At 38.8% G+C, this 15,786-nt stretch overlaps 1 protein-coding gene across 2 annotated transcripts in view; it reads left to right on the forward strand.

Annotated features, from left to right (window-relative positions):
* ARHGAP24 (Rho GTPase activating protein 24) overlaps positions 1-15,786 on the forward strand; it is a 566,219-nt gene that overhangs the window by 342,731 nt on the left and 207,702 nt on the right. The window contains exon 1 of one of the 2 annotated variants that reach the window (XM_040237267.1): positions 3,062-3,367. The exons of the other annotated variant lie outside the window; for it this stretch is intronic. The gene's annotated coding sequence lies outside the window, so the exon portion shown is untranslated. Of the gene's footprint in view, positions 1-3,061; positions 3,368-15,786 lie in introns of those variants that run through there. 2 annotated transcript variants of the gene reach the window in all.

The raw sequence follows: 15,786 nt of genomic DNA on the forward strand, positions 1-15,786 counted from the left end.
TGGGAAACTGAAAGGAATGAAGGAGAGAGATGATCGGAACCCATTGGATGATATAAAGCAGGAGCTGATGGAAACCAACAGAGGAGATGGAGAGGGGAACGGTGACTCTGGCTGCTGTGGGGAGACTGGACTGTGAACAGAGACGGCAACAGAGCAAGCAAGAGCTTGAACTAGTTTAAGAGACTTGATGCTTGAGATTTGTATGTGCGTCAGTCTCCTGGGACAGTTAAAAATGTCCACCTATGAAAACTCTTCTCAAACACAAAATAATCTAACAGCTGTTCACGTGATCACTTCCCTTCCCTGCTATCACAAAACTGCTCTCTGGGATTCTTTAGTACAAACCTTCTTCTAATATTACTGTAAATCTGAAAATTGAGAGGAGGAGACTGAGAGTTGGAGAATTCTGATGGCCTTGCCTGTGTTACTGCAGTGTGCCCTGGAGTTCACCTCTGCTCTAAGTGCTACTCCCATCAGTGGAATTCAACTCCATAGATGCCATCTTCATAACACAGTAATTCTTCCCCTCTAAACTTACCTAAGGATTCTGAAATTCAGAGCATGCCCAGAGTAGGGCAACCTGGAATATGTCCAAGGGACCTAAATATAAAGAGATAGGATTTTTTAAAATGATTGTATACCACTGTGTTATTTTAGATGGTGCTAAATTTCACATATTGACAGCAATTGCTTTCCTCTCAATGGGGAGAAAGGAACAACGTTATGAATTACAAAGTAAGTTTGAGGGCCAATTTCCTGTTGCTTGCACTGGTCACCAAAATTGCCGGTTCTTTCTTTGCTTACCCTATTTTGAGAGACTTTGGTTCCTGAAATCAGTACCTATAATCTATTGTCTGTGACTCAACCCACTTCTGTTCTAAATAACCTGCTGATACGTGACTTCTCTCTACACCTTTTTTTTTCCCCTGAGTCTACTCAACAGCCCTGAATCACCCTGACGTCAGTCATTCCATCTGAATCTCTGTGTCTCCTCACAGGCTACTTCTCTTTTAAGGTTTTACTCACACTTCCTTCCTGCCCCTTCTAACATCCAAAAGGCCAAATGTTCAAATAAAGAAAAAAAGCTTAAGAAGTAAAGGAAAAATATGGAAAAATTTTAGTAAACCCAAGGAATACACATCTGTTTGTCAAACTCTTGTTGTATTTGACATATTAGTGTTAGGTATAAATGTAGATTAGATGTTAATGTCTGTGGGGCTTTCATTTTCTTAGAGCTCAGTCAAGCAAGATTAATTAAGAACAAAGGGGAAATAGTATCTACCATTGTGTAAAGAAGCACAGAGTATATTTTACAAGATCTCTCTCAACATTTACATGTTCTGAATATCAACTGTTTATTTGTCAAGGTTGGAAGATTTATATGGTATGTGTTAATTACTCAACACTTTGGAAAATGTTTTTAAAAATCTAATCCAATTTTCATTTTAAAAAGTATACTTTCACAAGTATTTGTTCACAATTACATTGCTTTCTGCCAAAGACCAGGACAAGCATAGATAAATGGAATCTTAAAAGTGGACAAGAAATATCAAAACGAAACAGTGAATTTCTGAGATAAGGAATGAGTAAAAGTTTGAAAATGGTCTTTAATGATCTGAGAATTTATTTAATTGTGTCTTTGAGTCATAGCACGTAAAGTTGATTTGACATTAATATTTTAAGGAGTCACATCAAATAGAAAGATCAGTAGTGACCAGAGCAATTTTAGTCTGGGCCACTTCATATTTTGGCTTATCTGACCCTAGGATGGATGTTTTTGAGAGTGAACAACTCAATGGGTAGAATGTAAGTAAATGTTGGGCCCATGGTTGATGTGTGGGAATGAAGAAAAATATAAGTTATAGAAAACTGGCCTTACTTCCCTTTGATTTTATTTGAAAATTATGCACTTCTCTGAAAAAGCTATTGCTTGTCAGTTATTATATTCCACAAGGGAAGGATGAGGTAGTTTATAAATATTCAATTAATATTTGTTTAATAAGTGAATGAATTATTTCAAAAGGAAGCTTTTTAAAAAAAGTTATAATAAAGAAATCATCCCTTCGGTTCAAGAAAAATAATTTCTCATATATAAGTAGGAAAAGTGATGTGACAGATACCAAATAAAAATTATTGTGATGTTTATCTTATATTTAACAAAATATATAAAAAGTCAAAGTCAAGAATAGCAGACTTCCCTGGTGGTCCAGTGGTTAAGAATTCGTCTTCCAATGTAGAGTGTGTTGGTTTGATCCTTGGTGGGGGAGGTAAGATCCCGCATGCCTCATGGCCAAAAATATAAAAATAGAAGCAGTAAAGACTAAAAATGGTTGCCATCAAAAAGATCTTTTACAAAAGTGATTAAAAAATAAACTTGTATATATGGTGAAATTTTTTTTGACAATTTAGAATCAGAGATTTTTGGTAATAATAATGTGCTTCTGATTCAAGAGCCAAGTAACTACTTACTCTGACAACTGTCACAGCTCCGTCCTTTCCAGGAGTCCTCTGTAAGGACTAAGGGATATTCAGACCCCCTGAAAAATGGCAAGTCCTGAGACATAAAAAATAATCTGGAAAATCAAAAGAGGAAAATATTATTTCCTAAATATAGAAGAAATTAGACATTAGAGACAGAGATGTTCAGTATTAAGGCCTGTGAAGTGGAGGGAAATGTTTTTTTTGTGAGAACAGGTGGTTCTGACATTGTATTACTTCTCCCTGCCAGCTCATGCGGGTATTCTATAAGGATGCAGAGGAAAAAGGTAAACCATTTCCCCTCGGGCACAATAGCGTAATAGAAAAAGCCTTGAACTGGGAGTTGTGAAATCCAATAACTATTCTTAGCTGACACATATGAGCTTCGTGAGTGACTTTGCACAAATCATATTTTCTCTAGGCATCACTTACATTATTTACAAAGTGAAGGCATTGGGCTAAATTATATTTAAGATCCTGATGTGCTTTCTCTGGGTCTCATTTTTAAACCACCCCCCACTTTTTTTTTGGTCTATTTCTAAATGCTCAAATACTACATTATTTAAGGTATATTTCCTGGCAGTTTTTTTTTTTTTTTTCTTCCCTCTCTGTCTCTTTCTTCAATATATGGGATAGGAGGATACTGACTAAGTCTGAGGGGAAGGAGGAAGAAGATTTGCTACAGGAAGGATTTCTATCCCCCTCTACAAGAAAACTTAATACAGCTACCACCGCTCTGAAAGGAATGGTTTATGTCCCAACAGCACTTTCCAGACAAGCTCTATACTTTTTTGCCAACAGAATTAACTTTAAACTGAAGTCAGTAGACAGTTAAACAAGAGTCGACACTGGAAACAGCTGTGAGTAGACCAGACCAGTTGCTTATAAGGTACTATTTTTTAACTCATAGAAATCTCCTTCAAGGTTCATTTCTTTCAGCCACAAGTATTCTGTGATCATCTGACCTTTTTCTCCCACTCTGCCTCTATTCTGAGAGAAAACACACTCTTAAAATATCTTAGCTCTTGCGCGTCTCAGTATTGTTTTGTAGCTGTTGTTGGTTGAAGCTGGTAAAATCTTGTTTTGCTTTTAGGAAACTAATAATTGTTGTTATTTTATATTGAATCTTAGTTTAGTTTTGTCCTTTGTTGACTCTTGTCATGGGTGGCTTTTATGTTTTTATTGTTTAGGTTGAATAAAGCAGGATATGCTTTAATATTACAGAATGTACAGATGCTCTTGACTTGGGGAAGAGGGGCAGAGATTGGTTAATCCATTGTCAGCTTGAAGTGCAGAACCTGTAGAGTCAATCAGATAAGGGAACCAGCACAGGGCAAGCCCCGGCCCTTTAACTGTCTGGGTCAAGTCTACTTGACCTCATCACAGCTTGGTGTATCTGACCTGGAAAACATGAGTTTTTAAACTGGAGTTTTATCTTTAGTTTGTTTCTATACTTGTTCATTTTAACCCTTCCTTCCCTTTACCCCCATTTAGTTTTACAAATTCTGGTAAACTTTCTTCTTTTTTTTTTAATTTTTAGATGAAGTTTATCTTATTAAGTTCATCCACCTTAAAGGGACAGCATTTCTAAGGGTGATGTTTGCTATAAGAGTGCAAACCACTGAGCCCTGAAGGGGTTTTCAGAGCAGAGGAGTAGCCCACGTAGCAGTGGAGTGGACAGATAAGACCCCATGAACAACTGTCATCTGAGATGTCCCTCTTGCCCCAGAAGGCCTGGTTAACTAATACTATATATAGTATTTGCTGCTGGTCAGTAAACAAGTAACAGAGAACTAAGGAGTTTTCTATCTATGGACTTTCCAGAAAGGAAAGCTTAGAAGTTTACTACTGAAAACTCCAAAAGTTTAGAGAGAAGTTAGCCAATTTTGGGAGAGTTATCTTTCTGAAATCTACTATAATAATATGTACGTGCTCAGTTGTATCCAACTCTTTGCAGCCCCATGGACTGGAGCCCGCCAGGCTCCTCTGTTCATGGGATTTCCCAGGCAAGAATACTAGATTGGGTTGCCATTTCCTCCTCAAAGGGATCTTCCCAACCCAGGGATAGAACCCAAGTCTTCTGCGTTGACAAGCAGATTCTTTACCACTGAGCCACCTAGGAAGCCTTAGATATTTTACTCTCTCTCTGGAGAGGACTAAATTCAAAGTTTTGTGAGTTTCTCAGTATTGTCGTCATGAATACACAGCATAGACTTATTCTAGAACATAATAGTACTTGCGGGGCCTATTCTGTGGTGTGTAAGGCCATCCTTTTTACGTCATGAGGTCACATAATTACTGTGCTTTAAAAAATTGTATTATTTTTATGAGACTTTTTTTTCTTGTGTTCATCATCCATATGGAACTCTGATTTCTTTACCTGCTCGTGTGGACAATTTGTATTCCTCTAATAACTCTCTTCAGCTTCCACCATCTCTTTGTAATGATCATGTCATTTGTGCTGTGCACAAGAAAACCAGAAAACAAACGTTTATTAAAAAAAAATGGAAGGAATGAGAGGCTATAACTTTATCCAAAGACACAAGAGAATCTTTTATGAGCAAAGTGCAGAGCCAAAGTGCACAGACATAGTGACATCTATTTTAGGTGCTTAGGAGGCTTTTGGTTTGTGTCCAAACTCTTAGTTGTGTTCTGTAGAAGTTGCTATGGAAGTGGCTCTGGGATAACTACCTCATTCCAACATCAGATACAGAAAGTGCTGTTTGTTTTCCTTTTTACACAATTACCGGAGGCATGTGTCAAGAAATCAGTGACTAACCAATTTCAAGGGGGCCATAATATTAATTAGTATTAATCAAATACTGGGCTTCCCAGGTGGCACAGTGGTAAAGAATCTGCCTGCCATGCAGGAGATAAGGAGATGAGAGTTTGATCCCTGGATTGGGAAGATCCCTTGGAGAAGGAAATGGAAACCCACTCCAACATTCTAACCTGGAGAATTCCATGGATAGAGGAGCCTGGCAGGTTACAGTCCATCCATAGGGTCACAATGAGTTGGACACAACTGAGCATGCCTGAGTGGACAAGTACTAAGTACATTGTTTTAGCCCCATTCACACATATGCTGTTCACATGCACGTGTGTCTGAGAAATGGCATACTGCTTGGTAGAAAAGAGAGAAAAGGGAAAATGATCATTGTCATCTTCTGTGTGCTGATCAAACTTTAGGGAAAAAAAGAGGAAATTAAAGATAACTGTCTCCGTTATATCTTGGTTTTTAAAAACTGCGTCTTTCTCTTACTTACAGCTTTTTCTAAGCTGAAAATGCCATAAAACATTGAATTTAGTAGCTGAATATATGTTTTCTTATCTTCCCACATTTTTTATGTAGTGCATTTCAGAGCAAAATGGATCACTGGTTTCTCAATGATCTTGATCATTAATTCTGTTTGACACAAGAAAGAAATTAAAACTGGATATGTTAGACAATACATGAAGCTATAAATTGAGTCCAGGATAGTTCTACATTCCAGCTTTAATAAGAATCCACTGCTAATTCCTTGATCATAGAGCTTTATAAAGAATTATGCTGTGAGGTCTTTTGTACTGAAGGCCCTTTTCAAACTGAAACTATTAAAAAAAAAAAAAAACAAACAGGTTCACCTAGTCACTGCGGAAATTGGTCCTAGTTGTAAAAGCATTTTGTGATATATATGACAAACTCTTTCTGTTTGAAACAATGAACTAGGGACTATCTTTTGTTTGCAACAGTGGATTTAGGGTCTGCATAAATGTAGAAACATTATCTAAAAAGTGCAAGTTTTGCTTATTTTTGCCCCCTACTTTCAGTTAAATGGGATGAGTTATTTTCAAATGGAAAGGATACTATGTTAATTCAGTAAAAGTTTTCTCTACTTGACTATTTCAGGTTAATTAAAATTTAATTTTCACATTCATACCTAATTAGAAAATTTGACACATGAGGTATATTTTACGTGAGAACTATATTACCACAACACCTAAACTTTAAATCACTGAAAACTCAATGTCATTAGAAATGCACACTTGAGAAGGCTTCTATTTAGAAAATGACTTTTAAAACTAGTAAAGAAAGGAAAATTTAAAATAAATTAACATGTGACAGTGTTCACTGATAATACCTTATGTGTCTGCGTGCATGCCGAGCTGTATCCGACTCTTTGTAACGTTCTAGACTGTAGCCCACCAGGATCCTCTGCCCATAGGATTCTCCAGGCAGCAATAATGGGGTGGGTTGCCATTTCCTGCTCCAGGGGATCTTCCTGACCCAGGAACTGAACCTGCATCTCCTGAGTCTCCAGCACTGGCAGGCAGATTCTTTACCACTGTGCCACCTGGGAAGCCCACAGTGCCTTATAAGTATCCTTTTTTTTTTTTTTTCCCCACAACCTTGTGAGAATTCTCCAGAAGTCTTCAGAAGCTAGCCCCTCTTGAACTAGAATTCGGTGAGCAAGATGTATACTTTCCAAGAGGCTGTCAAGCTTAATGCTGTAGGATGTGAACTAGAGAGAGAAGCTACTGATATTTCTTCAGTTGGTGAACAGAGAAATAATTGATTTGTTCTGATAAAAATCTGCATTTAGCTTATTTTCAATTGTAGCCTCTCAGGAAAGAAAAGATGCTCAAACCACTGAACTATATCCTTATGTACTGGCCTTTTTTGATGAACTAAATCAATACTTCTAGACAATTGAAGAGGTGATGTGGTTAAAGACCGAGATTCTTTTGGTACATTTTAGTGTAATAAGTGGCTTCCCAGGTAGCTCAGCAGGTAAAGAACCTGCCCGCAATGCAGGAGACACCGTTGACGTGGGTTCAATCCCTGGATTGGGAAGATCCCCTGGAGAAGGAAATGGCAATCCACTCCAGTATTCTTGCCTGGGAAATCTCATGGACAGAGGAGCCTGGTGGGCTACATTCCATGGGGTTGAAAAGAGTCAGATACAACTGAGCAGCAGCAGATCTAAGTGTTTGTTAAGTGAATATAACTTAAAAGGTTGTTAACAAATACATGATCCAAAAACCATATATGTTTTACTTCATATTTTATTATCAAAGTGTTTGTTATTTAGTTCACTGCTAGAGCATGCTAAAAACATGAAAATTTCATTTTATAATGCCATTTAACAAATTATGAAATTGCTGTTAGCAACAAGTAATTTGGAACTGTAAATTGCTATGAAGAAACAGCATCAGGTGTCTATTGTCAATAATAATTTAAAAAGTAGAGTTGGAGGACAGGGAGGTATCAGCCATTTTCCAATACCCCTTTTTGGTTTGTTGATTTTGCTGAAAGCATTGTGGAATTGATAATGCATTTGCTACAAGAAGATGCTGCTAGCATTTGCTGTATTAATAGTTGGGGAGGGTGGGTGGAAACAGAAGAATAAATAAAAACGGCTGAGTCTAAGACAATTTTACAAGCCAAATATTATTTTGGTAAGCTTTAAACAAATAAAGGTTAGATGTTACAAAGATCTAGGTAAAATACTGACATCTTTCCAAATTAACAGGGCTTCCCTGGTGGCTCAGACGGTAAAGCGTCTGTCTGCAATCCAGGAGACCTGGGTTCGATTCCTGGGTGGGGAAGATCCCCGGGAGAAGGAAATGGCAAACCATTCCAGTATTCTTGCCTGGAAAATCCCATAGATGGCGGAGCCTGGTAGGCTACTGTCCATGGGGTTGCAGAGTCAGACACGACTGAGCGACTTCACTTCACTTCCAAATTAATAAGAGAATAATAATAATTCTGAGGGGCAATTTTCATTTGTCTGTATCTTCTATCTCCAACCGACTTGCTTTTGTCCTTCTCTAGAACACAGGGCTAGTCCATCAGGAAAGTTAGCACCCAGAGGTCCTCCTCCTCACTTGAAAACATTTTAAGTAGAGTTGAGTACAATGGAAATGAAAGTGACCTTCCTGTAAACCTCAAATGTAAAATACCAGGAGGATTATAAAGAGAATGATAATATAAAGGGAAAAAAAATTGTCTCGAATTTCACTCGCTTAGTAGAGTAATTCCTATTGATAGATTTCCTTCTGTATCTGTGTTCATAAATTGGTACCAATATTTTGTTTCACCTTATTTTTACAAAATTGGCTTCACACTGCAAATTTGGATTCCACCTTTTTCATGTAACAGTTTATTGGCAACTTTTTCTATATCTTCAGAACACCTTGGATAACAAATAATTGACAAGGGTATAATCCTCTGTTCTATGGCTATACTATACATAATAAAATACACCCCCCCACCACACACACTGTTAGGGGCCTGCATTGTTTCAGCATGTTCTGTGATAAATAAAATAAGAATAAACATTGATTTACATATGTCTTTTCTGTTCATTTGGTTCTTTTAGAGCTGTGATGACTTAGCAATGAGCAAGTCTAAATCCTTCATTTTACAGAGTAGGGGAACTAAGTCCGGAAATATTACTCATTTAGCATCCAGGCTTCCGGCTTTCAGTCTAATTTCTATCTTCATCCAGAAGAACTAATGACTGGATGATAAATTTATTCAGGGGCAAGAGGTGAAAGCATAATTTCCTTCTGTCTGAGTAAGAGGTCAACCATGTACCCTATTCTCTGAAAATCCTCAGGGAACGGAAGCGTTCTCATACTAAAGAAAGAACTCAAAATTCCATGCCAGAAGTCTTTACTACACAAGGGGTGATAAACATATAACAGCTATGGGAACATTTTTAAATAGCTGTCGTTTCGTTAATGAGTATTTGCTGAAGCATTTCCTGGGCCACTGCTGTTTATGGAACTTTTAAACAAAATATTTATGAAGACGAAACCAGGCTTTGCTTCATAAATTATGTCCTGTTACCTGTTCCCTTGCTTTTCCTCAGGCACAACCAATGTTCAAGCCTCTGTTACACTGAACAAACACACACTCAGCTTTCTCAACCAAGTTTTCTCTTTTTGGTGCCACGAAAAATTTGTATTTTCTGTCTTTGCTTCCTCACCTCCTTCTGACTCTATCAGTTCAGTTCAGTTGCTCAGTCGTGTCTAACTCTTTATGACCCCATGAACCGCAGCGTGCCAGGCCTCCCTGTCCATCACCAACTCCCAGAGTTCACCCAAACCCATGTCCATTGAGTCGGTGATGCCATCCAACCATCTCATTCTCTGTCGTCCCCTTCTCCTCCTGCCCTCAATCTTTCCCAGCATCAGGGTCTTTTCAAATGAGTCAGCTCTTCACATCAGGTGGCCAAACTATTGGCGTTTCTGAGTCTATAACTCTTTGCAATTGGACATCTATTTCTATCACAATACTGAAAATCTCTCAGAGGTTGCTAATGATGGCTGACTTAATGGTTAAATCCAACAGCTTCTTATCTTTGTACCCACCTCCCCCTTGCTGCCATTTATACTGTTTACCTTTGTGCTCTCTTCTCGAAATACTTCTTCCCTGGTGTATCAGGGATCTGATACTGGCCTGTACTTCCATCCCTTTTTTCTTCACTGTCTTCAGAGGTGTCCTGTCTTCTCGCCGCTTCCTGGTTCTGTGTTGGTTTTATTGTTTGATTTCCCCCTATTATACTTTCTTCCTCAGAGGACTGCATCCAGTCCCATGGCTTCATCTTAAAGCCCAGTCTAGAGATCAGGTCAGCAAGATCTGTTCCAACTCATACTTTGTACAAGTTGCTTTAGAGGCGCTCTTCCTCGGGATTCACAATGCTTTGTCTTGGCAGGGAACTGGGCTGTATTTTAGTCCCAAATTGACTATACACAGTATCGAAAAAGGTATTTTCATGTTGGAAAGGTAAATTTTGTACGTAGACTCAGTCATTTTTAATGAGTTGGGGACCAAGCTGGGCATTCCTACTTCTGTTTCTTTCCCATACTAGACTCTGAGGTGTACTATTATAACCCACCACCCCCATTCCTGTGCCAGTGCCTGTCTATATGACATCTTCACTCCTGGCCAGTGACAGATGGGCCTATAGGCATGTTGGCTAATATAAGCAAAATGGCCATAATATTCCCTCTTACTTTGAGCTATCTAGGATGAGGGTTGGTAAACTACAGTCCATAGACCAAATCTGGCCCTCTGCCTGTTTTCGTAAAGTTTTCTTGGAACACAGCCGTGCCATTTCACCTATATATTATTTCTTAAGTAGTTGCCCTGCTGGTCAGAGCCCCCTATACAATACCTGTCTCAGGTATTCCAGTGTTTCGAACTCAGTGTCTTTCCTCCACTCAAATGAGTCCTTCATCTTTATCTTCTTTCTCCCTTCCTATACAGCCAGCTGATGGTGATTACAGTATTCAAAAATATGTATTCTCAGCATTTTCTTTTCATTGTTCTCACGGCCACCAGCTTCTTTGGAATTTAATTAGTTCTGCAGTCCTTTACTATTCCAATCTGCACCATTGGCAATTTAAAGGACATACCTATATATAGTCTTTCCCCCAACTAATTTTTCAGTGAGTTCTTAGTAGAAGATTAAGAGCAAAGGCTATGGAGTTGAATTTCAGGATTTGAGGCCCCAGCTCTGGTATACTTTACATGTACTATCCTATGCAAGCTACTTAATATTTCTAAGCTTTCATTTTCTCAGATAAAATAAGAGTTCCAATAATGAATAACATGTATGTGTTCTAGCTAGTGCTCTATACACTTCCCATGCATTCCTTCCTTCATTTCCTATTCAAAGGAGCAAATTTTATTAGATTTATATTGAACATTCTTGAAAGGTGAAATCCAATTAATCTTAAAGAGACTGGCTTATTTATTCTTCTTGAGTTCATTTGGCTTAATGAAGAAACCTGCACTAAAGTTGGAAAAGAAAGACACTGATGCTAAGAAAGATTGAGGCCAAGAGGAGAAAGGGACAACAGAGGATGAGATGGTCTAATGGCATCACCAATTCAACGGGTATGAGTTTGAGCAGACTCCGGGAGATAGTGAAGGACAGGGAAGCCTAGGCCATGGTGTCGCAAAGAGTCAGACACAACTGAGTGACTGAACAACAACCCAACACTGAAGTCAAACCCAAATAACACCAATGACCTTAGTCTAATTGCCAGTGGTGATGAGTGTGTCATTTCAGTTTGAGACAAAGGCATTCTGGCCTCACTTTTTTCTTTTAAGAAAGGAGAACAAGAAAAGTTAAACAATTATTTTCCCCTTTTTGATAACTATAAACTACATGGTGCAAATAAATACTTTTATATTGCTATGTGGTTTTCTTTATTCTCTACAACTCAACCTTATAGTCACAAAGCAAACAAGTGAAATACCCAGAAGTCTACCCAGGATTTTTGATAATAAATTTCCTGCCTCGTTTGCATCAGTTCAGTTCAGTCGCTCAGTCTGACTCTTTGTGACCCCATGGACTACAGCACGCCAGGCCTCCCTGTCCATCAGCAACTCCCGAAGCCTACTCAAACTCACGTCCATCACATTGGTGATGCCATCCAACCATCTCATCCTTTTTCAGTCTCCTCTTTCCCTTTCATCTAGAGGCTCTTTATTTCTTCTTCGCTTTCTGCCATGAGGGTGGTGTCATCGGCGTATCTGAGGTTATTGATATTTCTCCCAGCAGTCTTGATTTCAGCTTGTGCTTCATCCAGCCTGGCATTCCACATGATGTATTCTGCATAAAAGTTAAATAAGCAGGGTGACAATATACAGCCTTGATGTACTTCTTTCCTGATTTGGAACCAGTCTGTTGTTCCATGTCCAGTTCTAACTGTTGCTTCTTGTCCTGCATACAGATTTCTCAGGAGACAGGTCAGGTGATCTGATATTCCCATCTCTTTCAGAATTTTCCACAGTTTGTTGTGATCCACACAGTCAAAGGCTTTGGTGTAGTCAGTAAAGCAAAAGTAGATGTTTTTCTGGAACTCTCTTGCTTTTTTGATGATCCAGCAGATGTTGGCAATTTTATCTCTGGTTCCTTTGCCTTTTCTAAATCCAGCTTACTGCTTATCTTTCTTTGAATTTAAGAATCCATGCAGAGACATAGTCAAATTTAAGCAGAAATACTCCACAGTAACGGTTAAGGGTTTTCAGGTGTCTTCAAGGAATATTATTTCACTATAATTTTAATCTAGAGCAATGGATTAATGTGGTTTTTCCAAATTGATACATGCCTGTCTCTTTGGGTAGACACACTGACCATTTGCCCTTGTGTCAAATATTAGTTTTATAAAAGCTATGCTGGTGTCTCCTTTAGGGCTTTCCCCTAGAGACCGTGAAATTATTTCTGTCAGAGGACTTAGGCTCTTTCTTAACATCAAAGGGTTCTTTGGTTTATTTCATTTCCTTAATCAGCTCATTAATTACTTCTAAATGGAAGTTGCACAAATCATACAATAAGGAAGTTGGATGGGATCTTAAAGATCTTGTCACTGAGCCCACACATATTTCAAATGACCAAAACAGTTCAAAGTAGGCTAAGTGACTTTTCCATGATCATAAAGCAAGTCTACAACATGTTTCTTCAGGAAGAACATCTACCTTGCGTTTATACTGGCAACTTCTTGGAATATTGATTGAAACAAATAGTCTCAAACTCACAAAGAATAAGCCTGACTCTTCTCTCCCCTTTTCTCTCTTTCTGAGTCAGCAGGAATTGTTAGCATCCAGTATGTATATTAAGATCCATCTCTTTTTCATTCATAGGAGCTGCTTTTTGGTAGAGACAGCCTTCCATATGCTTGACTTTCAACTTCGACTCCTAAAATGAGAATGAGTGATATATGTATAGCAAATAAAATAATGGAATTTTTGTGAATTATCTGCAAAGTGCAACTCCCAAAGCTCCACAGTCCTCTCTGAAGTCAGGCTTTATGCCAGAGATAAACTCATACATTTCAGAACGTATGAACTTTATGTTATACAGTTTTGAAATATGACAAACCAGCAGGTAGAATGGACTGGGAGACTGGGGTTGACATATATACGCTGTTGACGTGATGTGTAAAATAGATAACTAATGAAAAACTACTGTATACAGCACAGAGAACTCCACTCAATGTTCTTTGGTGACCTAAATGGGAAGAAAATCCAAAAAGTGGGGATATATGTATACGTTTGACTGATTCACTTTGCTGTACAGAAGAAACTGACACGACATTGTAAAGCAACTATACTCCAATAATTTTTTTAAAGTAATACTGGAGCAAAAAAATTATGAAAAACCAATCTCTTATGAACACACACAGAGATTGGGGGAAAAGACTCAAGATTGTTGACTTGATAAGAATGATTGTTTCCCTCCCTCCCCGCAGGTTTGTCTCCATCTCGGACACTTTCTCATATATGCACCTAGCATTAGCATCTCTGCAGCCTCCCCTCTGTGTTATATTCTACACAGGGTGGGGTCTTTCAGCCTAGAAAGACAGTTGGTCAGTCTTGCCTTTCCAGAAATCTGTACCTCCCTCTTCTGAGATTTTCTCCCTTACCCCATCCCTGCACTTCAACTCCACAGCCCTCTTCATTGACCTTCCATTGCTTTGCATTTTAACTTCTTATTTGCTAGCTCCACTGAATCGTAAGCTCCCGGAGGCTTTTGTTTTATAGATTGTCTGGCCAGTGTGCAGCACATTGCCTGATGCACAGCTGCCGAATTTAGGGGCTTGGTATTGCTCTAGTCTTCTTGTTACCAAGGAACATAAATCTTGTGTAAGGTTTTCCCATACAATGGTATGGAAAGGCTGGGCCAGCCTGTCCCTCTAGACATCTGGTCCGTCCATTGGAAAATAAAAAGACACAGGCAAAAGACCATGAGATTGCTTCTTTTTCCCTCTGGGTATATTATTCCAGGTTTTTCCTCTAAATATATTTTATTCCACATTTACTCAGATTTTATGATAAAGTTGATGACCATTTTTGCCACTCAGGATAGGGTCAAGGATAGTTTCATTAAACTTTTAAAATTTTAGCTTCTTCACCTTTTGTCAGTTTCAGCAATCCCTATATATGATGGAAGCTTAGACTCAGTGTTAACATTCAAGAAATATTTTGAGATATTCATTCATGGTCTGTTCTCTTGTATTTGCTCAAATCTCATTTGTTTTATGACAAATATTGCCTCAGGAAAGGCCTAATTCGGAAAGAAGAGTTTTAGATATTTTTGTTAGTGACAGCTTTTGAGTTTCAAAAGGTAACTTCTTAAATCCTCAGGATCAAAATAATGACAAGAAAATAAATAAATAAATAAAGCAGATCTTTTATCCCATCCCCAAGAGCAGATAATGATTCCCATGGTAGTGGGACCAAAGGAAAAAATTAAAGGAAAGCAGAGGGACCTCAGATGCTTGGAAGATGTGGGTTCACCCACGTAGGGGCTCTATGCTCTGGCATCTTCTCTCTCACTCCCTGAACCAGGTACCTTGGAGACAGACCTGAAAACCCGGATCATATTGGAGAAATGTAAGAGAGGGCTTCCCAGGTTGCACTAGTGATAAAGAATGCACCTTCCAATGCAGGAGACATAAGAGACACCTGTTCAATCCCTGGGTTGGGGAGATCCCCTGCAGAAGGAAATGGCAACCTACTCCAGTATTCTTGCCTAGGAAATCACGTTGACAGAAGGAGCCTGGCAGGCTATAGTCCATGGGGTCGCAAAAGAGTTAGACTGAACGGGAGCAGTGGAATCTGTAAGTTACTTCCTATATGAAGTGCATGGAAGTATAAAACTGGAACCAGTGTTAATGCTATTCTGCCTGGTGCCAGGTCATTAGACATGAGTATTTAGGCAGACATGTCCAAAACATTCTCCCAGATGATCCTGATGCTGTAAATGCAGCCCAGAGGCCAAAAGAAGGAACAGCATGATGTCAGGAGTCAGGACAAAGAGGACTTAGTCCCAGGGTGTGTGGACTGACCTCCAGCCACAGACAAGAAAGGAAGAAATCCGACCTCAGAGCAGCCTGTGTGGGCAGTGCATGGTGACCATGGACCACGTCCCCACTCTCCCTCATCCCAGACATGGAACCCTAAATGTCCACAGCGTCATATGGCTCCTAGGAAAGGGGGGATCCTAGATTAACCACTTGACAGTAACAAAGAATAAAGAAGTTTTACATCGTGCACTGGATTTTATAGAACTCCCATTCCTTCCTTCTACAGAAATCTTTTTTTAAACCAATTGCTCTTTCTCATCTATGTTACTATAAAAAATACTAGTGTGGAAATAATGTTTGTTATCATTTTAAAAGTCTAAACTGTACTCGTTTTTCTGTGAAGTGGGAGAGAGATCAAGGTTGGAAAGACAAAGTATAGGATGTGACCTTTGTAGGTCTTGAGCTCTGCGTAGAGGTGAGAGGATTAGGGAATGAAAAGAA

The sequence above is a fragment of the Oryx dammah genome, unplaced genomic scaffold (genome assembly GCF_014754425.2).
Source record: "Oryx dammah isolate SB20612 unplaced genomic scaffold, SCBI_Odam_1.1 HiC_scaffold_3, whole genome shotgun sequence".
NCBI lineage: Eukaryota > Metazoa > Chordata > Mammalia > Artiodactyla > Bovidae > Oryx > Oryx dammah.